Source organism: Martes martes (genome assembly GCF_963455335.1).
Source record: "Martes martes genome assembly, chromosome: 1".
Classification (NCBI taxonomy): domain Eukaryota; kingdom Metazoa; phylum Chordata; class Mammalia; order Carnivora; family Mustelidae; genus Martes; species Martes martes.
This window is the reverse complement of record NC_137888.1, coordinates 109635829-109662973: the sequence shown is the minus strand read 5'-3', so window position 1 is coordinate 109662973 and position 27145 is coordinate 109635829. Positions and strand designations below refer to the sequence as shown.

The 27145-nt window shown below is 40.2% G+C and overlaps 1 long non-coding RNA gene and 1 pseudogene across 2 annotated transcripts in view; both read right to left on the bottom strand.

The window, feature by feature from the left end:
- Window positions 1–27145, bottom strand: part of LOC308351752 — a 65960-nt gene that overhangs the window by 24986 nt on the left and 13829 nt on the right. The window lies entirely within an intron of this gene.
- LOC308350612 (malate dehydrogenase, mitochondrial-like) lies at window positions 393–27114 on the bottom strand (annotated as a pseudogene). Its single transcript has 2 exons — window positions 27111–27114; window positions 393–1213 (listed from the first exon to the last, which is right to left on the bottom strand). The product of its transcript is annotated as a malate dehydrogenase, mitochondrial-like (transcript).

The window sequence follows — 27145 nt, the reverse complement described above, 5'->3', positions numbered from 1 at the left end:
ATTTCACAATGGAAAGCACATGAATAAAAGCTGTTCTCTCCTCTCAGTGTTTGGTAGAAAGCAAGAAAGATAAAACCAGCAACCACACAGACAGCGCATACCACATGCCACGTACCCAGCCAAGCAACTCACAGGCATCATTTACTCCTTCCTGATGTCCCTACAACTTTGGTATGGCCATTCCCTTTTTTTTTTTTTTTTTTTGAAAAAGAAAATAAAAGCCTGCTTTACTGATGTACCCACAGACGGACCCATGATTTGGAAAGGAAGGTGACCCTAACAAGACACTCGGTTAATGCAAATGAAACACAAAGCAACAGGAAATGGCTTTACAGTCTCCTGTAAAAGTGTCTCCATCAGTTAGGGAAAAAGACCACTGGCTGGCTGCTCTCTCATTTCATCTTCTTCATGAATTCCTCTCAGTTCTTGATGGAGGCCTTCAGCTCAGGGATGGCTTCTGCTAGCATCTTCTCTTTGAAAGGGGAGATCTTATCGACGCCTGGATTCTTCTGGATGCCCTTTGCCCCCAGGAATGATGGTATAGAGAAATAAGCCCCATCTGCTTCTTGGGACTCCATGAAGAAACACTAACAACTCCTCCCTTCTTGTTCATTGCCTCCACAAGGGAGAAGACAAACCCGGCTCCCACATAGCCATGGACAGGGCGGCAGAGCCTGCTCTGGCTTAGACCTTCACCTCTTCCATGTGGGCTTCCTGAATCTTCCCAGTAACAGCTGTCAACTGGTCCTGGAGGAACGTCCACCTTGAGAGTACTTGGGGAGATCGAACGATGACGGTCTTCCCAGCATGGCCACCAGTGACAGGAATATTGATGCAAGCAGGAGCCAAAGCCCTCAGTTCTATAATAAAAGTCTTGGCTCTGGCAATGTCCAAGGTTGTCACTCCAAAGATTTTATTGGGGTGTGTGCTTCGTGTTTCTTGAAAGCTTCTGTTGCCATTGGGATGATGGAGTTAACCAGATTTGAAAGGATGCCACTCATGCCTCAGGGCAAAGCCAAGCACAGAAGGCAGCCAGGGTGGCCACAATTGGGGCACTAGTGTTGGACAGTCACCCCTGTCATGCCTGGTTTCCTCGGGACTCCTGCTGGAATAACCACCCCATGGCAACCTTTCGAGCAGTCTGGCAGCTTCTCTGGTGCGAGGCAGCCCTTCCCGGTTGTTCCGGTCTCCATACAGCTCAGATCTGCAGCCACTCAGGGTGGCTGAAGCTGCAGAGGGGACTGGCGCCAGCAGGGCAGGTGAGGGCGGAAAGCAGGGCTGGAGCAGGCAGGGCACGCACCGCAGGTGGAGAAGCTGGCTGGAGGCAGCTGACGCCAAGGAACTCCACACTGCACAGAAGCCCCCTGCCTGCTCTGCCCGGTGTCCAGTATGGTCATCCCATCTGAAAGACGAGGAGACCTATGCTCAGTAAGTTTAAGCGAACTGTCCAAGGTCACAGAGCTAGCAAATAATTGGAGTGTGATTCAGACACAGATCAAAGCCCCCAAAACATGTGTTTTTTTAAATGACCTACTGGCCACTCATTTGAAAATGCTTTAAAAATCAGAAAGCATCACACACAGGCATTGTCACTTAATTCACAGAACATACCAGGGAGCGAGGAGGCAGGTATTTATAAATCAATGCAAACTTGTCCCATTATCATACAGCTGGTAAGTGGTGAAGCTGGAAATCCAGCCATTGCCTGCTTCCATGACCAGCGTCCCTCACCGAAAGAATCATAACCTTCAAGTTCTTTCTGAAAGCAGAATGGTGTATTTTATATATATATATATATATATATGTATATATATATATATATATATATATATACATATATATATATATATATATACATACACACATACACACACACACACACACACACACATATATAATACTAGAAGAAGGTCATACCATCTTACAAGGGGATAGCTCTACCCCCTTCCTGTGTCTTCTGAGTCAAATTGACATATTTTATCTGGAACAAGGAGTTTTCCTGGTGTCAGCACCTCATAACCTGAGATGGACTTCTCTCCGTCTCACGCATCATCCCCAAACCAAAACTGCTAGCGAAGTCCTGCTTCCAGAATTTTTATTATCTGTAAGGATGCTGCGAACTCAGGGAAGGAGCCGAGCTCTGTTCCAGGCACAGCAAACCTGCAGTGCTGACGGGGAGAAATCAACCTTGCACTTGGTCATGGTCAAGGAAGTGAATTTGATCGGAGATGAGAAAGATGGACTGTCATCAATGCAGTGCTCTTGCAGAAGCACTTTGTTGATTGTTAAAGACTTTTTTTTTTTTTAAATATCAAACAAAATCTAACAGAACGAACTAAAAAGCCAGAAGTTCCATTTTCTGAGCAGGCAATGCAATCTCTAACTACGGGGGAAAAAGAAAAGAAGGGGGGAGGGGGAGTTTGGATTGTCTTCCCTGAAATGTGAGGCCCTCAAGCCCCCAGAATCAAGTAGGACTGGAAGGTACTGCCTCATTTGAGCCTTGTGATTAAGAAGACACATGAATAGGGAATCCAAAGAAGGATTAAGTGGGAGAGAAACTTTACATGAAAGCTGTAGCTTTTTATTTCTTTGCCAATCCCCCCTCTGCAGACCTTAAAAAGCAGGCAGGTTGCAGGGGGTGTTAATCGACTATAAACAAACAACCCTGGAAAAAGATCATATGGTCCGAGAGGCCCAGGGCTCAATGAATAATAAGCACCTTCACTCATACAGCACTTTATAGTTCAGAGTACACTTTTAATTAGATCATTACTTTTGATCCTCAACAATGACGGGAGGTCACCTGGGATTAGTAGCCCATTTCATACCTGAGAAAGCCGAAACCGGGAGAGGAAAGAAATGTGCCCACAGTTACACAGCTGGCTTGTAGCAGAACAAAAATTTGAACCTCCGTCTCCGACTCAGGAATACAGGTTTTCCCCCTTTTATGTCACATTATCATAATGCAAATGTTGAAAAAAAAATAACGCCCCTTGTTGAGTATAAGCAAGCTTCCTGACATCATATCAAAATTAATTAAATGAATAAAATCTACTTTTACCATCCAAGATTGGAAAACAAAAAGTATAAGTAAAATTAAGCATGGGCAAGTACCTAAAAGATCACCACCTACTAACCTGAATTAAAGTGAATCACTTAGGGTCTCATTCAGAGATCTATTATCGCTTTGGTAGAAAGTGTATTTCACTTTCAGGGTAACAAACAAAATGTTACAATTTCTTTAAAACGAGTATTTTATACAAAGATAAGTCTAATCCCTGTCATCATTCAGCCAGTCCACAAATATTTGTCTTGCTTCCTGCCAATGACTGACCTTCCCAAACTGAATGTGAAAATACTTCAGTAGATTGGTTTCATGGAGGAAGAAATAAGGACCATTATTTTTGGCACTGACCGTGAAATAACAAATGTTTATTTAAGATAAATATTTTCCTCCTCTGTAAAATGGGGAGGACATTGTCTCCTGCTACCAGGATTACTTAAGGGAGCATTAAGTGAATTAACAGAGACCATTCAGATGGATCATCTGTATTTTTTAAATAAAGCATTTTGTTCTAAAAACCTCTTCTAAGAAATATGTACATATGAAACAAGTAAGAGGGGAAGTCTCCACTTGAGGGGAGCAGGTGGCAAGGTTTGCACAAAAGAAAATCCAAGTCCTCCCGGCCATCAACGTCTCCAGCCCAGTCCAGAGTCCTCACTGCACGGAGAGAGCTCCCACTACCCCTTCCTAATCCCAGCATGCCTTGCACCTGCTCCTTCCACTAAGCCACCATGTTTCACTGTCATATGGAATCTCTGCCTGCCTTCCACATGAAACCGAACATTCCTTGAGGATGGGCACTATGTCTTAATCTGTGCCCCTACTCCAGAACATTCCCTACTGTCTCAGATACACAGACCTCATTAATTAATGTGCTCTGAATAAATGCATGCGTTAGTGAGTGAGCAAATGAAGCCTTTAAGAAGGTAATGTTCTTGAAAAAGCTGACTCACGAGAACAAATGCAATTAAGATAATACGCTGTTGCATTACTCTCCTGCATTTCAGAACCTAACAATCATAAGGTACCATCTCTATTTTGTAAATGGAGGGGATACCAGCCTTGATGGACCTGCAAAAGCCAGCAAGTCGGGGTCTGAGAAAGACGAATCCAGGAATATAGTTCTCAGACACATTCCTAGTCCCAAGGAGAATCACTGCTGTCAAGTTAATCAGCCAAATCCTTCTGATTACCAGAGGTCAAGAGCACAAGCAGCAAACCACTTCTCTACTGGCTTAGGACAAGGAGAGGCTTGGTAGAGTGCCAGGAAGTACAATGAATGTTTTACCTTACCAATGCTGAGGAGACAACATGTTCCTTTTAGCATTAATTGCTTCATTCAAAAGAAGCCGTTTAGAATCAGTCTGGTCTTTTTCCTTGATGAGCAATTTCAGGCTGCCTACCAAAGCTTTTGTTTGTTGGGAGGAGAGAGGAAGAGAAAGCATTTTGTTAAGGCATTTTAATTTTCATATTTAATGAAACAGATTGGGTAGCAGGTTCCTTTGATTTTATTTCCCTGTTCCCTGAATACCTTCTTGTGTAACTTTGCTACATTTCACAAGTTAAGGCTGTCAACTGTTACCCACTGAATCAAATATATTTCTTGTGCCAATTTTCAGCTGTTATTATTATTGTAACAGACCAATCATAAATCTCAAAACTGGAGAGAATGAGAACATGGACTGCTATTTCCCCATATTCTCTTGAGCACATAAAATTATACAACCTTCTGAAGCCCTCCTATTATGGCTGCGCCTAAAATGCTTTGCATTCTTCGCAGGAGAAATCCTTTAACGGGGTTCCTTTTCCTTAGTATGAGAGAACCAATCAATCAATCAATCAGAAATTTCATTGGTTTTAATTAATTAACAAGGATGGAGAGAAAAACCACAACCGGATTGGAGTCGGGAGGCCAGGTCGCTCGTTCCAGCTATTATTTATTATAGGGTTTTCTTCCTTTTTTCTCCCTGATAAAAAGAGGGCAGAAACTCTGTTTTGTTCATATTTAGAACAAAGCCGGAGCAGAGCCGGGCCCATAACAGGGGCTCAATCAAAATTTGTGGAATTAATGAATAAGTTCGTTCAACTGTTTGACTCGGTTTTCCTGAGCCTCAATTTCCTTCTTTGTTAAAAAACCAAGTGTTGATTATGCCTGTGTTTCCTACCTCACAGATGAGATAAATGATGGCTTTGTGAAAACTGTTGAATTATGCACATAATTAAAGGAGTAGCATCATTAGTAATAGCAGCAGGTCTGCACTTGATCAGCTGTGTGACCTTGGCCAAAACATTTCAGTTCTCCAGGCTTTCAATTTCTCATCTGTAAAGGGACAGGATTGGACTAGATGATCCCTACATTTCCTTCCAGCTCAAACCATTATCTTTAAACCATGAACAAATACTTAGGTAGTACCTACTCTATGCAAAACAGTCTTCTAGGAAAAAACACAAAGGCATAATCTAAGAGATTTCAAAGAAAAATAAAAACAATAACATTTCTAAAATACTTCTTCTTGGTTATTTTTCTAATATAAAAGCAGGCCATTAGGGAAAAGCATGGGAAGATGTGAAAACCAGATTTCACAAGAAAAGTCATTTGGGGAAATCAAAAATTGAGTTAGCTGCTGGTATGCATCTTGTGGAGATCATTCTGACCTTCCAAATCGCTTGTGCAACAAACTTGGATTTGACATTTGGTGTTGGCTTTTACAATCTACCTAATGAGAAATATCTTTACAAAGAGCGACAGCATGCTGCTTAAAACTGTTCAAGAAAATGGAGATTTGGGGGGAAGGGGAAGCCAAGAAGTAAAGCAGCATAAATATGTTATTGTGATTTAAACACGTGACTTCCTTGAGTGTGTAGACAACTCAAGACAATTCCAGTCACAAAAAGAATACATACATACACAGCTCTCAGAGGAATTCATTGATTCAAGGAATCAGAAAATTTCCTCCAGAATTCAGCTGATCCAGGGAACCCATCAATAAATATAAATGGTATATTGATACTAGAAACTACAGGGAATTAAACATGTAAGACCACAATACCTGCCCTCAAGAAGATTTATGAGATCATCCATGATATAAAGTAAAAAATCCTTCTAATCTAACACGTCCAAAATTAATTTCATACTTTTATCCTCAAACCTACTCTTTTTCATTTGGCCTATCTCGAAAAATTCCATCTCAGTTCACAACTTTCCCTACACAAACCAAAAAAACAACAGCTTCTTTGATTCCTGCTTTCTAATTTCCTATGCCAAACGAGTTACCAAACCTTAGTGTCATAAATGACCCCCATGAAATACAAAGGCGGGCATGGGAAGACCTCTACGAGGAGGAGTACATTCATCAGAATAGACAAGGCTCTGCTTCAATAAAAAAATTATCGATGTATCAATGTTTAACACAACAAACATTCACTTCTTGCTCATGTTGTAGCTTGATGGAGGTTGGCTGTACTTGGTAGTTCTTCTAAGCCCTCATTCAATGATTCAAGTTGCTTCTACCTTTTAGCTACAGTAAGTATATTGTCTTCCAGATTCAACCTAAGAAGAGAAAGGGAAATAGAATATAGGAGCTATTTTTAAAGGTCAAACTTAGAGGTGGTTTACATCTCTTTTGCTCACATTCCACTGGCCAAGACTCAGTCCAATAAAACTCAGTCCCAATCTAACCTCAAAGAGGCTAAGAAGTGTAGTCTCAGCAAATCCAGGAAGAGAAAATTGTGTGGTAAACTCAGAGTGTTATCTTTGCCATGAGGGCTGATACCTAAATTAGATTATCTCTCCTATTTAAAGAGGTTTTTCAGGCACTAAGATCCACACATTCTCAGGGTTCTCTACCTAACTGACAGAATCGACTCATAATTAAAGTCTTCCTACAATTCTGTGACTTTATCCTCTAGGACAATAAAAATTTATAGATCTGTGCCTTTATTGTCACCTACCTCACTCTGGGATAAAATACTTTTGCTCTTACTGTACTGTACGGTCTAATAATTTACCTTTAGCATTTCTACAGGTGTCTTCCTTTTCTATTATAGAATAAATGTGTCACTATTCACAGGTTTTCCTATTCTTGCCACAATCATTTGAAACTGCAAAGATCCCAATAAGACCTGGGCTCTGATGGGGATATGCGTGATGGGGGAAAATTCAGAAAATTTTCAAAACCCTGAAACCACTCAACCCACAGCTGCAAGGTTGACCAGGTTTGCCTTTTCTGCTGTAATTTAGACAAAATCCCTTGAACCTTCCTAACACTCCATCCTCTCCAGGCACATTTATCGACTAACCCTCATTTATCTTTCAGGCCTAAACCTAGATACCACTTTTCTTTGGAAGACTTTCCTGGCCTCCCAAATCAGCCTGGGTGTCCATATTATGTGAATGCAGAGTACACTGTTCTTATCTTTCTCACAGCTCTTGCCAAACTCTGGGCTAATAACATTGATTTTTTTGGAGGGAGGGGTGTTTTGTATTCCTCAATGAGCTCTTTGACACAGACGGACTGTGTCGTTGTGGTAATGGTGATGCTGGCTGTGTCTCCATATTCTAAAGCCATTTAGATCCTCAAAATCATGTTCGTTGAATGAATGAATGAGCATATTCTTGCATAAGGGAAACTAGCAACTCAATAAATCTTGGAGTAATTTTCAGGAGGCCAAACAATGTCGGCAGTAGGTGACCATAGTTGAAGCCCACGTGGATGGGAATAAGAAAGTTTCAGAAGAATTAACTATCATAAAACTTACTCTGGTCACCTCAGGTTAGGAGTTTTCATACTCCATAATCAGAAGTTCTATAATTCTTTAGACCTTTCTTATGGCAGTGAACACATGTGACTTTTTGTCATCACGTCTTTGTCTTATGGCTTTAACTAGATGGTGCACTCTAGAAGACAAGGACTGGTCTCTGTCATAGTATATTTCTCAATACTTAGTTCAATGTCCTATGCGTAGTAGGACTCCAGAATATGCATTGTAGATATTGCATCCTATAAATGCATGCTGAGTTAAAAATAGATACACCATACAGAATTTTATATCTGAATATTTGCCCTGTGCATCCATGTTGATTCCAATCCCATTACAAGGTCTCTATTCCTAGTCCATCTCGCATCTGATAGTCTAATATAGAAATATCAATAACAAATAATTTGTAGGGCATAAAGCAGATACATGTCTTCTGGAAAATCCTTATTCCCTATGTCTTAGTTTTCTTTTTTTAGAAGTAAAGTGTAGCTACCATTGTTCTGCCTAAATCAAAAGGTGGTATATAACTCAAACTGGATATGGTTTATGATAAAACTTGTAATGAGAGAAAGATTTTTAAAAATTTTTTTAATCTTATTACATGCCACCTGAAGGCAGATTGGCTACTGTCCTTGGAGGAAGAGACCAGCCTCCCATCTTCATGTGATAGTGCTCCCCACGTCAACCAACCTGTTTCTCTGTGTATCTTCCTGAGATCAAGCAATTTAGTCTTTGTCTATAAAATGCTCAAATGGGTAAGAAGAGTAATTCAAACTATATTCTAGACCAAATGTCCTCTTGTTATTCAGTTATTCCCATTCACATTACCAATATATAGATAATGACATCAAATGTCATAGATTATCCAAAAAAAACCCCTGAAAAACTAAAACAATATTAAAATGTCTCATATTTGAGCAATAAGAACTTCATCCCATTATCAAATTCACAAAGAGAAACTGAGGTTCCCAAATTAACATCCCTAGCTATTGTACATTTTGTTCCAAGAAACAAAATCTTTCCTATTTCTTTTTCATTTCAGCCAGAGCATCAGTTGGCTCAGAGCTGAAAGCAGAGCATGGGTTCCCATATCACCCCAGCCTGAGCTCTATACTAATAGAACAAGAGTAGTTCCTTAAAGGCCTTCCAAATTCAATTAATCCAATAAAGCCTTTCTCATGTCCCACTAGTTAAAAAACAGTAGGAAGTTAATACACACGAATGCTATCACAATACCTGTTCCACACACTCAAAATATAAACAAAACAAAACACACACACACACACACACACACACACACACATCTCCAGCCCTTAGAACCAAGATCCCAATCAAAATGACATACCTGGATCTCACTCAAGGACTACAACATTAAGACACACATAGCTATTCCCAAGACCCAAGCAGAAAACCAGGATATCTGACTAAAAGAGAATAAAAAGGGAAAAAAAATAATATCTACACCTTATTAGCCTTACCAATCTCTTTGTCCAGGGTCTACATCTTAAAACTGAAACTTAGAATAAAATGTCTTATGATTAGATTAAAAATAAGGATATTTACCCTAATTGCAGGTAGGGAGAATTCATTTGTGCATATTCTCAACTTTTCTTTTCTTCTTCAGAGAGTGACTTCCTTGGGTTCCCCCCTGCCCCCTAAAGTTTAAAAATTTTCAGTAATAGCAGCCCCCGTCATCGGGTCACTGTTTGCTTTTCTTCCATCCACCCTCTGAAACCCAACAATTTTCAGTTTTACTTGGAACCTGTGTTCCTGGTTCTTCAGTGCTGGGTAAGAGCAACGTCACCTCCACACCCTATTTTAAGCAGGTTTGCTTCAGGTAGTGGTTCTTCCCACTGCCTCTGGCAAACACGGATATTGAAGGGTTTGTAAGGTAGCTAGTGTTACTTACCATTACTAATCAAGGGACTCCTCCATTGTGAAAGTCATAAGGTCATGAGTTCTGAGTTTTCCAATTACATTTATTTTCAACCAAATCTGGTCTGTCCATATCTCCCAGCATTGGATGGTCTCATTCTTAACACGTTCCTTCACCAGATCAACACTTAGGCTAAGGCTGGACACCATCTCTTATTGACTTACTGTATTTTCTGTTAGTATGCCCCTGTGTTAGGCACAGTTAATATGCCCTCTTGGGTCTCATAGGTTCTCAGGGGCTTCCCAGATACTTGGCCACTTACTCATGGAGAGCTCTACTGCTACTGCCATCCCCAGCACCTCCTAATCTGCTAGAATAGCCTCCATTGTGCTTGCTGTGGCCACAACCAGAGAATCTCCAGCAGCCAGGCCATGGGACTGGGATCTGACCTGACCCACAAAGGTGGTTGTTCCTTCTACCACTTTGGAACTTGGCTATAGTCCTAACCCACAGGACACGGAACCTGGCTTCCCTAGGGACTATCCCTTTAAAGGGGTCAGGTTGTGTAACCTAAGAGTACATGAGTGTCTCCCTATAGGAAGAAACTTGACTACTGAGTGACAGGTGGCGGTGAGGAGCTAAGACATAAATTCCTCTCCCCACCTCTTTCCAGAGAGACCCAAGTAACTGAACAACCACTGATGATTTTTTTTATGAAGAGGTGACCCACTCAGTAACTTACCACCTTATATTTGTTTACGTCTTTTCCTCCTTACCATCTTTTCTCTCACCTTTCCCGCCTGAGATTGTACCTTCCAATGAAGTATTTGTATTAAACTTTGCCTCAGGTAAAGAAAGCAAAATGGTTTGAACTGGAGATAAGAGTGTTCTTTAAGGGAAAGTTTGAGATCTCAGAGGACAGGCAAACTGATATGACAGGAAAAGGGGATACAGCCAAGTCTAACTTCTCTTTGAGAAGAATATTTTTAGTGTTTTTTATTATTTTTATTTTAGATTGTGTTAAAATATGTATAACATAAAATTTACCATCCTAACCAATTTTAAGTGTACAGTTCAGTAGTGTTAAGTACATTCACACTGTGGTGCATCTGATCTCCAGAACTTTTCTCACCTTGCAAAACCAAAATGTTCTCCTCATTAAACAACAGCTCTTCCTTTCCCCTCCCCTCAGCCCCTGGCAACCACCATTCTACTCACAGTCTCTATGAATTTGACTGCTCTCGATAGCTCACATAAATGGATTTGTACAGTATTTGACTTTTTATGACAGCGTTATTTCACTTAGCATAATGTCCTCAAGGTTCAAATATGTTGCAGCATGCATCAGAATTTCCTTCTTTTTAGGGTTGAATAATATTCCACTGCATGTATATTGTTTATTCATTTACCTTTCAGTGGATACTTGGGTTACCTCTATCCTTTGGTTATTGTAAGTAATGCTGCTATGAACTTGAGTATTCTGTTTGAGACCCTGCTTTCAATTCTTAAGGGTATATACATAGAATTGTTGGATCATATATTAATTCTATTTTGGGGGGTTTTTTTTGGTGGGGGCTGTCATACTATTTTTCATGTGGCTGCCCCACTGTACATTCCCACTAACAATGCAGGGAACCAATGGTCAACCACTAATATTTTGAAGGCTTGTATAATGAAGCACAATTGTATTGGACAAATCTATGCCAAGGTGAGCTGTGGAGATCCACACCAGTGGAACTCCAGCTCTATAATCAAAATATGAGCCACTGCTGATCACCAAAGATCCAAGAGAATTTGGCTTACCAAAGTATTAAAGCCTACCCATTTCTTGCCTTAGCTACTGTGTAAGTGTCAATTTCTCCTGCAGCTCAGCCTCCAAATATTAGCCCCTGGGACTATTTCTCAAGATTCCTAGCCTATGTACCAACCAATATGTTGGAGATGGCAGTGGAAGTGTAATGAGTAACACTCCACTCTCCTCTCAAGATCTGATCTACTTGAAAAATGACTCAAGAATTATCAAAGATCAAAACAGTGGTTTTACTACAGAAATCGCTTTTCTTCCTCCTCCGTTTCAAGATCTACTCCCAAGCTGAATGCACACATCCTGCCTCAAGCAGAGCTGGGTGAGACCACCACAAGTTCCCATCAAGCAGAGTACATGTGTGTCCTACAATCAAGTCTAAGAGTAGGTGACATGAAGCAAAGATGAGTGGTCTCTTTCTTTACTTCTACAAAAACAGAAATTCCAACTTTATGTACAAAGAGAACTTGGGTAGGAATATAGTTCTGCTTATATCTCCCCTTAGATATAAGGGGAAACCACAGCTGTGGTTTAGCTCAATAGTTCTATTGTAGTTGAGATTTTTCTATGATACTTGCAGCCCCTTGAAGTTACATCTGAGGAATCCAGTCAACAGTTTATTGGGCTCTCAGGTACCCTTAATCTATTTAGAGTTTCTATCACCCACCCTTCTGGGCCAAATACTAGGAATTAGGGTTTCTATAAAGTGAAAAGTGGGATGCTGGGCTCCTTCCCAGTGACAGAAGCCAAGCCTAATTCTACCACTGGCATCACTAGTCCTCTTCTTCCTCATCAAACTCTTATTTGGAGGAAGCTGGGTGGTGTGGGAGAGTTCTTATTCTGAGTGTCATTCATGGAATAAATTCAGTGATCTAAATTCTCCAGACTTGAGCTTTAGTTATTTAAAGAAGAGATTTAGAATTAAAACACATACATTTTACTTTCTCAAAGTATTGTCTTTTTCTTTCAAGAAAAGTTATCTTTATTGCCTGTATGGTTGGGAAAGGGCTCTTGAAAGCATAGGGATATAAAAACATTTCTCACTTTATTCTCCAAATACTATTTTGCTACATATGGAAATAAGACTGGGAGTCTCTATAAAAAATAAAAATAGTCCATAAATTTTATTTAAGTTTTCTATAACAGCCATGAATTATTTTTAAAATCAGAAAAGAACACCAGAGCCTTTTTTAAAAAACAGAGTGTAGTGCTATCATTTGGACACATTCACATAAAAAGAAAATTACCAGATTTCATAAGGTACTATTTTCTCACCTCTAAGGTTGGAGAAATACTAGTATTTGCTGCTTAATTTGGGGAGGCATAATAGACATTCTGAACACACAGCGCCTACGTGTCTCGTACAAAGTCTGTGCCCCACAAATTGATTTCCTATCAACAAATCAACTAAACTTGCCCTAGAGCTGGTGCCAGTGGAGATGCATTCATTAGTTATCTCCCAAAATATCCCACAGTAAAACTATCAGGATAGAAACTTCCTCATGTAATAAAGAGTTTGGGATATTTTAGCTGCCTATCAGGTAAGGAAAAAAAATTTTTTTTAACATATCCAGACAAACATCTGGATATTTTTCATCAGGAAAAACAGTTCTTAAGCAAGAAATAATACCAATTACTCAAAAATTCTTCCAGAATATAGAGTAGGAGGGAAAATCTTCTAATTTTATGAGACCAACAGTATTCTGATACCAAAACAAAACGAGAGAGAGAGAGAGAGAGAGAGAATGAAAAAAGGAAAGAATAAAATTATACATCAGTATCTCTTATGAACATAGATGTAAAAATTTCCATAAAGTAGTTTCAAATGGAATCTCATTGCATATGAAAAGGATGATATATCATGACTGAGTTGATCACAAGAATGCAAGGCAGGTTTAACATTCAAATCTCAATCAGTAATTCATATCATATCAACAGAATAAAGAGGAAAACACAATAGAGTAGCTCACAGGCTACAGAGGAATTTTTTGGGCAAAATTTGACATTCATTCCTGATTTAAAAAAAAAACAAACAGAACTCTCAGTAAAACTAGGAATAAAACGGAACTTCCACAACCTGATAAAGGGCACCATTAAAGAATTAAGCTAATATCATACTTAATGGTAAGAGACTAAATGCCTTCCTTCCAAGATCAGGATCAAGACCAGCATCTCTGTTCTCAACATTTCCACTCAGTATTATACCAAAAGTACAGTCCAGTGCAACAAGTCAAGGGAAGAAAAAAAAGAGACATACTGAATGGAAAGGAAGAAATGAGTATATATTCATAGATAATACGATTGCCTAAAGAAAGAATCTCAAAAAATACTAAAAAAAAAATTTTAAAACTCAGACACGAGTTTAACAAGAGCACAGGATATACATGGTCAATCATATTTCTCTATACCAACAATGAATAATAAGAAATTGAAATGCAAAAAAGGTAGTATTTACAATAGCAGCAAAGAGATTGAAATATGCATAAATCTTCCAAATTATCAGCAAGTTAAAATGTTACTTTTCCTCTAAACCGATCTATAGATTCAATACAATTCCAGTTGAAATCCCAGTGAGAATTTTTTTTTCAGAAATTAACAAGCTGATTCTAAAATTTACAAAGAAAGATGATGAAACAAGAAAAGATGAAACAATTTTGAAAGGAAAAGCAAAGTTGGAGGGGTTATCCTACCTAATTTCCAGACTTACTATAAAGCTGTAACAGTCAAAACAGTTTGGTGTTGGAGAAAGATTGTTAGAGGTATAGATCAGTGCACCCAAATAGAGACCAAGAACAGACCCATATGTGGACAAGGGAGTTCAATAAAGGTGCAAAGGCAATTCAACAAAGGGTAATCTTTTCAACAAACAGCTGGAACAATTATGTGTCCATTTGCAAAAAGCCCAAAGAACAAAAATCAAAAAAAGAAACTGGATCCACACCTTGCATCTTATACAAAACTTGACTCAGAAATGAATCATAGACCTAAATGTAAAAACTATAAAACTTCCAGAAGAAAAAAAAGGTGGGGGGGGGGGGTACTTTATAACCTTCAAAATATGCAAAGAGTTCTTAGATAAAGCATAAGCCACAAAGACTATTTGATATATTGGACTTTACCAAATATAAGAACTTTTGCACTTTGAAACTCCTGATAAAGGCATAATAGCCACAGACTGAAAGGAAGTGTTTCCAAATGCTGTTGTAACCAGAATATATAAAGAACTCTCAAAATTCAACAATTAAATAAAAAAAAATTTTAAGTGGCCAAAATGTTTGAATGGATAATTTACCAAGAATATAAAAATGCCAAGGAAGCCATGCAAACTAAAACCACAATGTAATACCATTACATGCTTACTAAAATAAAACATATAAGAAAAAACTGACAATACAAAGGGGAGCAAAGTAAAATTCCTCCTACGTTGATGAGAATGAAGCGTTACACTCCCTTTGGAAATCAGTTTGGAAGTATCTTATAAAGTTGATCATAAACCACACAATGAAGCAATCCTACTCCCAGGTATTTACCCAAGCAAAATGAAAACCTATGTTCACATAAAGCCATGTAAATGTTTATAGCAACTTTATTTGCAGTCACCCAAATCTGGAAACAACCGTGGTCCATACATATATCTAATACTATTCAGTAATAAAAAGCAACCCATACAGTACATGCAACGGCACGGACGGTTCTCAAATGCATTATTCTAAGTGAAAGAAGCTAGACTCAAATGGCTGTGAAATCCGTGAAAAAGACTAGTTAATTCAATAGTGTGTGACTTAGTTCTAGGACAATCCTGCCAAGCCAGATCTATAGGGTGAAGAACAAATCAGTGGTTGCCAGGGGAGAGGGACAAAGGAGTCCTAGAGAGTCTAGGGGAGTGAGACAACTGTCCTCTGTTGTGTGGTCGTGTTGGTTACAAGACCATGTTTGCCAAAACTCACCGAACCATCTACTAAAAGGATGAGCTTTACTGTATGTTAATTTACCTTAATTTTTTTTAAGTGAGAAAAATAATCCTTATAACAAGTTGTCCTCTCACTCCACACACTAAGGTGTATTATGAACCCACAATTCAAGGTAATATTTTTATCCTGAGTTTCTACTCCACTGGGTCGCTGGACAAGCTTATCGTCAGTTCTTTCTGGGACTTATTCCCCATCCTGGTTTCTCCCAAGTTTATGCCATACTTATGTCAAGCTTTCTCCAAAGCTTGTGGCCATGGATTCATAGTCCTAGGTCCACACGGTGGCTGCATCCATTGCCCCATGCTGCATAGCCCATTATATCTATAACTCCCCAGTGTTTCCCTGTCACTCTTGGGGAAAGGGAATTTTTCTTACAAGCCTGCTGTGTGTCAATTTTCACATGGTTTTCCATGCACGAGGCAGCTATTTGCTCTTTAGGGTCTAGTCAAGGTTATGGGAAGTAGGGGGCAGGATCCTTCTTCTCTCTGGACCACAGAGCTCTCTGAATCATCACTTCTTTCTGACTTTCTTCCCCCCACCCCTTCAACCCCACCCCCTCACTTTTGTACACAGTGCCCAGAGGAATACTCTGCTCTCTCCTCTGCTTGCTTCTGGCCAAAATACTTTGTCTATACCCTTAAATACCAACCTTTTACCTTCTCCAGGAAAACTCTCAAAGCTCCCCTGAGGGCTTAGGCTTTTCCATGACAAATGCCAGAAAGAGGAGCAGGCTATTTCTGAGTTCAGCCCTTTCACTGCCTCCCCTGGGGCAATCAAGTCGAGTTAAGTACCGGGGTGAAGAGAGAGGGAGGGGAGATGGAAACACAGCGAGAACAAAACAGATTGATATCTTGAAATATTGCTCCACCTCTCTTGGATAAGAAATTTTAAAGGTGCTACTTTAATTGCAGTTTCCTTTACAGGAAGATGGAAATACCTGATCTGACATTATTAAAATTATGTTATTGTGCTATGAGATTACGCTGTTCTACAGAAAGTAGGAACAAAGATTTTTGAATGCAAGGAATAATGTATGAGCCAACAAGTGTAAAAGAATGTGCATAAAATCATACTAAGACACATTGCCGGTCTATCAGCGTTCCGGGCAGCTGTTATGAAGTGCGCGCGCGCGCGCACACACACACACACACACACACACACACACACGAAAAACAGATTCTAAAAAATAAGATTTTTGAAAAGTGTGCTGCCAAACATTGGGTTAAAAAAAAAATCAGTGAAAAAGAGTAATTAATTCACATATACCATTTTCTCCTGTTTTAAACCTCCCAATGGCAATCAGGTACTTTTGAAGGAGACATTTAGAAACCTAAGCTCACTTAAAACATTCTCTTTCCAGCAAGCAGCTAGTCAGGGACCTACTTGTTCTGAGAGCTATTGTCAACATGCCCCTGCCTCGAGCCCCAAAGGAAGTCAACCTGCCTTGTGACCAGATAGTCAAAGCAATCACATGTTGGACTCAACTGTAGAGCACCCTTTCCAGATGTCCAGAATCTCAGGGAAGCCACTGTTCAGACCTAATGAAGCCCTGTGTTTCACAGGCCAGCAACCTGCTGGGGGCTAGAGGGACCACCGTCGGCTGGGGAAAGAATCAACCTGGTTTATCTGTGGGTGTGTACAGAGGTCAGGTGGTAAGTTGCCTGTCACATAAAGTATTCAAGGAGAGAATAGATGGGTTTGGAGGCCTGATTGCAGAGAGAATTCAAAGGCAAGTGGTCTAAATGGCTTTAAAAAATTTCCTACCACCATAAGACCTTAGGATTCTATGAAATGGTATTTTTTCCAAAGAAGTGAGAGAAGAATACTGTATTCTAAGAAACTTTGCTTCCCTAATGAATCAAAGCCTGGCTGAGTCCATAGAGAAATAAAAACAAATGATACCACATGCAGGAATTGTGTAACCTGAGGTATAAATCAGAGATAGTCTACAAATTCGGGGATTTTTTAGAATTATATATTTAATTCAGTGTAATACTTGTAGTGGTTTATGTAATTTTTCACTTTTAAGTTTGTGCTATAGGACTGCCCTGAGATTGTAGGATTTTTTTGAATGCAGAAGAACAGAACTTCCTCATTTGAAATAAAGCAAGAAGAGTAACATGATTTAGTGGGAAAATCGGGCCCACGTATGGGAATTTCTATAAAGCGATGACATTGCAATGCTTTCAAGTCTACATGTTATTGCAAGGTAATGACTAAAAGAGTGAAGTAAATCCATAGGAAAAAAAGTGGGGGTGGGAAATCTGTGATAGACATACTATGAAGCAAAAGGCATATTTCTAGAGAATTTTTAATTTTTTAAGCCACTGGTTGACAAAAACTAAATTGTCATTTTGACCAAATACTCTCATAAGAAAATAAATGTGTTCAGAGAGAGAAATTGTTTCCCACTTTTAATCAGTATGTATTCCATACTGTATGTCTGAAGTTCTATGAACCCCAAAGAAAGGGCACCAAGTGCATGAAATCATCTCTTTACATTCTTCTCCACAGTAGGTCACATGAAGAAGTCAAGCCACTAAAGTCATGCGATTGCAGGGGGCATAGGGAAAAATCTTTGTACCTTTTGTACTCTATTTTGCTATAAACATAAAACTGTTCTAAAAAAGTTAAATCTCCTAAAAAATTTTAAAAAAGAAGACTTCATTTTACCAAGATATTTCCAAGATTTAGATAGTATTTTTTTCAAACATTAAAAAAAAAAATTGGGCCACCTGGGTGGCTCAGTCATTGAACATCTGACTCCTGACTTCTTGATTCCAGCCCAGATCCTGATCTCAGGGTCCTGGGACAGAGCCAGGCGTTAGGCTCCCTGCTTCCCCTCTTCCTTTTCGTCTGCCCCTCCCTTCGCTCAAGCAATCTCTGTGTATCTCTCTCTCTCTCTCTCAAATAAAGAAATCTTTTTTTAAAATTACATTATGCATATTTAAATTATTTCTAAAAGCGATCTTTAACTTTATTCTTAAAAAATTATTACTGGAAAGAGTCCTGGACTAAGAGTCAACATGTTCCCCCAGCTATGATCACAGTACCACATGCTACCAGCTAAGTGAGACTGTGTTTGTTCCTCTTTCTGGACCTCAGTGTCATCAGATGGAAACTGGGACAGTATCACCCTTCCCTACCCAGAATGAGAGGAACATGAAAAACCTTTGAGAAGAATAAGGTCATATACAAATGTAAGCATGGGAGAAAGAAAACGGCATGCTGTAAGAATTCCTTCCTTCCGTCTTTCCATCTTTCCTTCTTCCCTTCCTTCATCTAGCAAATACTATGTGAATTCTCAACATAAACCAGGCTCTGCCGGGCACTAAAAATTTCACAGCAAACAAAAGCAGATAGGATTGCAGCCTTTCTGGAATTTACAGTCTAGTGGAGAACACAGGTGCTAAATAATAATACAAATTAATATAATTAAAATTGTGATGTTTGCCATGAGGAACAGTTAAAGGCAGGTTGGGAAATAATGATGAATTAGGTAGAGGGTTTAGGGTGGAGGGTAAAGGAATCAAGAGAAATTCTCTCAGAGACTTGAGGCATAAAGAACTGGCAGATAAAAATTTGAGGGAAAGAGATTGCCGATAGTATTCCCAGTAAAGGAAAAAACACTTGCAAAGGTTTTGAGATGAAAAAAGCTTGACATATCCAAAGCACCAGCAGAAGGCCAGGGTACCCACTGGTGGTTTTTATTCATGCTACCATGATGATAATCTCCTACTGCTTTTGAGACAAGACTAGAACAATTACGAAAACAGACATCCTAATTTTCACTCAGGTTAAACTTTCTATGCTCAACAAATGTTTCTAACTTAGAATGTCTCAGTATCCAAAGAAAATTCCTAATCCCTATATATTTAGTATTTATTATGCCTGAAGGACATTTTGGACATCCTCTATTCTATAGGTTTCAAAAAGAGTCACCTGGGGTAAAATTAAGAATTATTTTAAAAGGTAGATTTATTTGTTTGCTTGTTTGAGAAAGAGAGAGAGAGAGAATGAGCTGGAGAGGCAGAGAGAAAAGGAGAAAATCTCGAGCAGACTACACACTAAGCATGGAGCATGATGTGGGCTTGATCTCATGGTCATGAGATCATGACCTGCTGATACCAAGAGTCAGATGCTTAACTGATGGCACCACCCAGGTGTTCCCAAATTAAGAATTTTAATAAGAAAATTGATAGATTAGAATCTATCCTGAGAAAAGATAAGTGGACTCAAAAACTTAACATATGAGCAATAGTTAATGATTTCAAGGCTGCTGGTGCTAGGAAAGAGAAAACAAAGGAGACAGAGCCTGAATCTGACATACTTACACAAAGCTGTCACATGGAAAAGAGGGGGCATCAAAGGTCTCTAATGGATACCAGAGGATGTCATGGTTAAAGTTCATAGAAGGACAAAATATTCCTGTCTGTAAGAAAGAATCAGATGAGAGTCAGAGGTGTCTAATTTGGCAGATGGAAGAAATAGGTATTCTTTTAGAAGTCACAAATGAATCATAAATGTATGTACAGATTCAATCATCCCTTGGGGACACCTAGAGAAAATTCAGACAAAACCTGAAGGACCAATGTAATAGACAACCTGTGAAGTGTATTCCGGCACCAGGAGATACTGTTGCAAAGTGCCTCTTAACAGAAAGATTTAAGAAACTCTTCTCAATAAAAGAGAAGTTTCATCTCCCAAAACCATTAATCTACTAGGAGACAGGAGCTATAATAAAGAGTGGGATGGCTTTAATAACAGCACCATGGGAGAGCTGTTGGAAGCTTTGGAGCTATCAATGGTTACCATAACGTATTTTATAGTGGATGGAAATTTTTATTTATCAGAAATCTCTGTTAGCATTGCTCATTATGGGTTTAGAATTTTGGTACAGTTTGGTAAGGGAAATTGGGGTGGGAGATGATAGCCCCAGGATACCTGGCTTGAGCATAAATGTCCTGTACCAGATCTGGGGGAAAGTTGTTAAAGGACTTCTGGAGGTGGGTGAGCATGGACCAGGAAAGTTATAGAGCCAGAGCAGACACAGGGATGAAGTTAACAAGGTTGGAAGAATCATTTTAATAGGCGATAAAGAGAAAGAGAAACCCAAGAGAGACAGAACATTTAAGAAAGTGCAAGAATCAACAGTTGGAGTGTGGGCTGTGTGAGCTAGTTTGGTGAACAGGTAAGCTGAAACTTTGCTTGTGAAAGAATAAACATTGATTCAGGAGGTCAGGGTTCTTAACCTAGAGTTTCTGTTAGCCTTCTGAACATATGAATATAATCTCTTACAGGTGCAAATGAGGGCTTGTTCTGTGATGCCCTAGAGTTTCCCTTAGGGAATATGACAATTCAGCCAGAGCCAAGAGAGAGTCCTGGGCTTTATTTATGTTGACTTAAGTATGACTAGGAGACAAGATGGGACACAGAGACTGATAGAGATTTTATCAGCCCATCATGTTGATGAAATTTTAAAAAAGTAACTGGCTATGTTACATTCTTCCTAAGTCCCCCTCCCAATCCCAACCCTGATGATGGCTTAGACATTTAGACAGCATTTACTGAGTGTCTATTATATGCCAGTGCACAAGTACTTTATTCTCAACACAAATCTGTAAAATAAATGCTATTCTCATCTTATAGGAGGAAAAGAGCCTTAAAAAGGTTAAATCCTTTATTCATTTCACTCAGCCATTCATTTACTGAGCCAATATATTTGGTTATGCACCTCTTACTTGCTACTGTAGGGAACATCTACCAAGTGCTATTCTAGGGGAACCTACCAAGAGCTACTATAGGATGCACCCATTGCTTCATATGTCCAGCACCCTTTCTTCTTAGAACAGTACCACTTTGGGGTGCATGGGTGGTTCAGTTGGTTAAGCGGCCAACTCTTGATTTCATGATATCAGTGTCCTGGGATCTAGCCCTGCATCAGTTTCCATGCTCAGTGGGGAGTCTGCTCAAAGATTCTCTCTCCCTCCCTCTCTGCCCCTCTTCTGCTCACTCTCTCGTTCTCTCTCTCTCAAGTAAAAATAAATTTTGGGGGGGGAAAAAAAAGGATTGCTTTTCTTTTGGGGCCTTCCTGTTTCTCTAGTCTATCAGTATGTATCAAAAAACTTTCATTTTCTCAACTAAGACCTACTTCTTGACCATAAGTGGAAGTCAATTGACCTAGTATCCTGAGATTTGGGACTAAGAGAAAATTAGAATGAAGTCTGGTCACTGGCTGAAAACTATAGGACGAATTATTCAGAAGCTATGAAAGACCATGCTTTTTGTCAGCTGGAGGAAGTCCACAGTAAAAGGGAAAAATGAAGCTGGCACAGTGAAAAACAGCAGAGACACGAGACAGCCTGGATGCTGATGGCAGTCATAGATCTTCTCCATTGCTTTACCTTTCCCAGGGACTGGGTGTTCACCTCTCCTTGGAGTCCATGAATATATCTTGGGGTCCTGCAAAAATTCTTTCCGCTTAAGTTTCCCTTCTTTTTTAAAATTCTAATAGCTTATCACCATGCTATGCACGGAAGATAGAAAGATGAAAAAAATACAGTCCCTGACTGATAACACTCTTAAGAGGTATTTCATAAGGACACGGGTGTGGACATAGATCATTACAACATTCTCAGCAGTGTTGGGTGGAACACGCATGACCCCTTACAGTGTGTATCTGACTCATCCAAATGCCCCTTCTTTTGTCATTAATCCTCTGCAAGATCTTGATCAACTTTCTCTCTCTAGGCATTGACATCTCTGAGAATCTGGCTCTAGTGAGGCACAGTAATTGATGTAAGATCAGAGGTCTGCAAACATTTTCTGCAAGTGGCTATACAGAAATATTTTGGCCTTGTAGATAGTATAGACTGTCATAATTATTCAATTCTGCTCTTACAGCACAAAGATAGCCACAGAGAATATTTACATGATCATGTCTGTGTTCCATGACAACTTTATTTACAAAGTCAGGTTAAGAGGCCAAATTTCATCTACAGGTCATAGTTTGCCAATCCTAGCTCTCAGATATTCAGGGGCAAAGTGAAGTTAAGAAACACGATGTGAAATGTTAATTGATTGACAGGAGTGTGCATCAGGTGCTGTAGAAACTCAGAGAAAGCACCAAAGTATTCTACGGGCATGGGGATAAAACATTTATTCAAGGGGCACCTGGGTGGCTCAGTGGGTTAAGCCTCTGCCTTTGGCTCAGGTCATGATCTCAGGGTCCTGGGATCGAGCCCCACATCAGGCTCTCTGCTCAGTAGGAAGCCTGCTTCTCCCTCTCTCTCTGCCTGCTGCTCTGCCTACTTGTGATTCTCTCTCTCTCTCTGTTAAATAAATAAAATAAAATCTTTAAAAAGAAAATTTATTCAAGAGATGATACCCTCATGGAGTCTTTGAAAACAAAGGGATGTTAGCGGAAGAGGAGATGGGTAGGGTAAGCTGCATTTATAAATGTAATGAGTTGCAAGAGACCCTGGCATTTGAAGGATTGCCAATAGTTTCCATTACTGAGACAAGAAGTAAAAAGTTATGAGAGTGTCAAAAATAAGACAAAGAAGGAAAGCAAGGAGAATTTTAAACAAACAAACAAACAAAAACAAGGTATTAGGGAGCCATTGAAGAATTTTAGACAGAGCAGAATAGACATTATCTGATTTCTTCTCCTTTTTTTTTCCTTTGATACTATTTCAGGATCACAAGAAGTAGGGGCAAGGATTTCAGGTAGAAAAACACTGCAATTGTTTGGAATCACGGTGGTTTAAAGGCCTAGCTCTAGGCAATGAAGTCAACTGAAGCATTAGAATCAGTAGGATCCAATGTGGAGACAGGTTATATGCAGGACCAAGATAAAAAGGAACAGACTACCCATAGGACAATTGGGCAGATGAAAGGGGGGAAAGTCATCAGTACTGAAATATCTGGGGCATCTTGAGTTCAGTATCTAACTGTTGAGTGTGAGATACCTGTGGGACATTCAAGTAGAGATGTAGGAGAGCAATCACCTGGTCATGAAGGTAGACCAGCTTTTTACACACATCGGTCAGCTAGGTGTGATTATTATTCCCATTTCGCAGATAAAGAAAGGTCAGGGAAAATGTGTTTTAACAATAACTCCAGCTGTATTTCTTATTTCTTGACCTGAATTACTCAATTAGGAGTCAACCGAGCATAGGAGCAGATGACAAGTTCATTTACGAAGAGTATGTAGGATGAGAAAAGAGAAAGATTTAAGCTGAAATCCCAGAAACAAAGTTTCTAGGTAACAGGGGCAGCAGTGTGCATGGTGGTTGTGTCCCTCCCCTGGAGCCAGAATGCCTGAGTTCAAATCCCAGCCCAGTTTCTTCTTAGCAGTAGCATGATTTGGAAAAGTCCCTTAGACAATTGTATTCCTGCTTCATCACCTGGAAAGGGTAAGTAATAATAGCAACAAACTCCTAGACTCCTAAAAATCAAGTAAAGAGATGTATGTAAATATCTGACCATGCAACACAGCAAATAGTGAATACTCAAGAAATATTTGCTACTTTTGTTATTATTGCCTTGCAAAGGAAACAGAAAATGAATGAATTGTAAAACAGGAAAAGTGGGAGAAAGTGCCATCCTTGAGGCTAAGAAAAGAGAAACATCAAAAGAAATACACAGAACATCAACTACTGTAGAGAGGTCAAGAAAGAGGGGCCTTAAATAGATCTGTGGGTTTACCCACTTTACAGTCATATGCAGGGTAGGGGAGACAGCTGCCAGGCTGTGGCTGGTTGAGGAAAGAGTGGGTGCTGGAGAAGCAGAGTCAGTAATAGCTAAGTATATACTAAAAGGTTTGTAGGTGTAAGAAGCAGAGAACGTTGACTAAAGGAGATGTCAACAGAATGTAATTTCTAGTAAGTGTGGGTTGCTAAGGTAGGACAGATGGGTAGTTTTCCATGCTGAAGGTGAAAAGCAAGTAGTGAAGAAGAGGTTGAAGATACAAGGAACAGGAGAGAACAGCTAGATCAAAGTTCTGGAGGAGGAAGAGGTATATGATGAGATTCAGAGCTCAGGGGGAATTGACCTAAAAGGGAAAGAGATGCCTATTCCACAGAAGAAGGTGTAGCCAAGATAAAGAATGGTTTCAGCTATAATTCTCATCTGATAACCTCAACATCATTGTCATGTAGTAAATATGTTATCTTGCTGAGTGTTGGAGCCGTGGGATAGAGCAACTGAGTTTCCAGAAAAGTCTAAAATGTCTGTTGTCAAAAATAGCCAAAGGACCAAACTCTCAATACATAAAAGACTATGTAGGTGTCACTGAGCACCAGACAGAGGTTGGAACCATGAACTTACAGTGGCATCAAGTCATGCGGTGGCATGATTTCCCCCCAGCTGGCTCGGTGCTCTAAGTGCAGGAGCGAGGAAACAGAGTGGAGCTGATTCAGCATGTGCAATGTCCAAGGAGAGGCACATAAGACCCCAACAAGAGAATGGCCATCCAGGCTGGACAGGATGATCAGAAGAACAGGAAACAGAGAAGGACTGTTAGTGGGGGGAAGGTAGGCATGGACACCAGAAAACAGATGAAGGGGTAAGAGATGCAATGAGAGGTTTGTGATCAGAGCATGAAATTTTGTATTTCTGTAAGACAAGGAGTTGAATAGTCCTCCGGATACTGATTACTGAGGATAATGGCCGGACTTAGGGAAGGAAGGAGAACAACAAGTTGTCGGCCTTAGTCTTCAATGAATCAATGAATGTGAAGAGACAGTAAGAGGTCCATGGTTGACAAGGTGGTGGGGCCGGGGGAGTAGGTGGGAGTGTGAAGGATTTGGAAGGTATAGCCAAATGCCATGTTTTTGTTTTTGTTTTGTTTTCAAGAGAAATAGGGAACTGGAGGAAGAAGAATGATTTGGAAGCAGCAACATGTGGTATAGAGAAAGGTCACATTGCTCTACTTTCAGGTAAGATTTAAGAAAAAATGTACTGGTGTTCCAGATTAGAGAACTTCCAGGTAAGTGGTCTCTCTGGGGAGACCAGGTTCCAATGACTACAGAGGGTAGGGAATGAACCCTGTAAAAAGACTGACAGTAGAAGAGAGTTTGTCGGCATGGACAGGCAAGCTTCAAAGTTGCAACGCAAAAGGTCGGAAGGGGTAGTGTGTGCAGAAGGGAAGAGGGAAAGGAATCAAAGCAGGACAGAGGTGCAGGGATGTGCCTAGAGGAGCAGTAATAACCCAAGGGCATATCTGCCAAGGAAAGCTATGATGTGAACTCTGGCAGAGTTCACTGCCCTCAAATTTCCAAAAGAAACTTTGGAATAAACTTGTTTTGATGCTAGAAAACCATGGCATTTGCTCAGGGTTCCAAACAGAATGTTGGTAAAAAAATATCATGCCTCCAAAGTAATTTTTTTTTTCTATGTGTGCCAGGGCAGGATTTTCTTTTACCAAAAATGTAGCTCTTGGTGGAAGCTACCGTGACTCCAGTAACAAATAAGGGGGTCCAGATCTCTCTTGGTGGCACCACCAGCAGCCTGAGCTGGTCCAGCAAGTTGTCCTGGCTCCCATGGTCAGCCCAAGATTCAAGTTTATATTCAAACTCTTACCTGATGGAATCAAGATCTATGCTTTCTGTACAAGTTTGCCTGTATATAAAGGAGACTATCAGTAACCACTCAGCTATTTCTCAAGGTCGTTATAGAGAACAATGGAGTTGATATTCACAAAAGCAATAAACTTTGCAAATGGAGATATGCGGTACACATATCAGGCACTACCATGACCAAGTAATTTACTAGGTGACAGTTGGAGATACATACCAGAAACAAAAAATGAAGTGCAGTAGAATGGGGTAGAGAGGTAGAGCCAAGACCCACGGGGAGTGACTTGGCAAGGGTTTTCTGAGGAGGTGAGATTGGAGCTGGAGGTTGGATATGTTTCCTTTCCCCCAAAGATTCCTCACCTCTAGTTGCGCAGCCATACCCTTCCTCTCCTCATGTCAACTAAGCCTAGAAAATTCGCGGTCAGCAGAGAACGCGAGGGAAGCCAGCAAGGCCTCAGTCCACTAACTGAAACCGAATGTGGGGTGGAAACACACAGCCCACCTACCTCACAGGCCATTGTCTCCGCTTGGCAGAGACACTCCTTGCTGCTCCAGCTCGGCTCCTGGGGCCTGACCTCTTTTTCAAGCCTGTGGTCGGCCTGCTTATCGGGCCTGACCTCCTGCAGCTGGATCTTGTTTTTGAGTTGGCTCCTTTCTTCTCAGCTGTTTCCATTTTAGGCCTCTGCTTCTGACTCTTGAAAGCAAAAGTAGCCAAGCCCCTTCCCTCTGCCCCGGCGAAGGTTAAAGGACTATATTAGGGCACCTCAAACCTAAGTGGGACCAAAACTTGGTGTCCATCTTTGGCTTTGTGGTCGAGGCCGTATTTGGAACAGCTGAGCCTCCTCTAGGAGTCTGGGGTTCAGGAGAACAGCATGTCAGCCTGAGGGGAAGAGAGATTTCAGCAGGAAGGAAACGGTAGAGGCCTCATTTTCCCAGAGAGGGGCTGAAAGCCCACTTCCTTTCCATTTTGAGTGGTTGAACTGCTGAGGAGCACGAAGTCAACCCCCATTTACTCTCCTGCTTTATCAGACTCCGAGGCCCAGACTTTGAAACTCACCCATCTTGCCAAATAAACAAGAAAAACGCACAGAA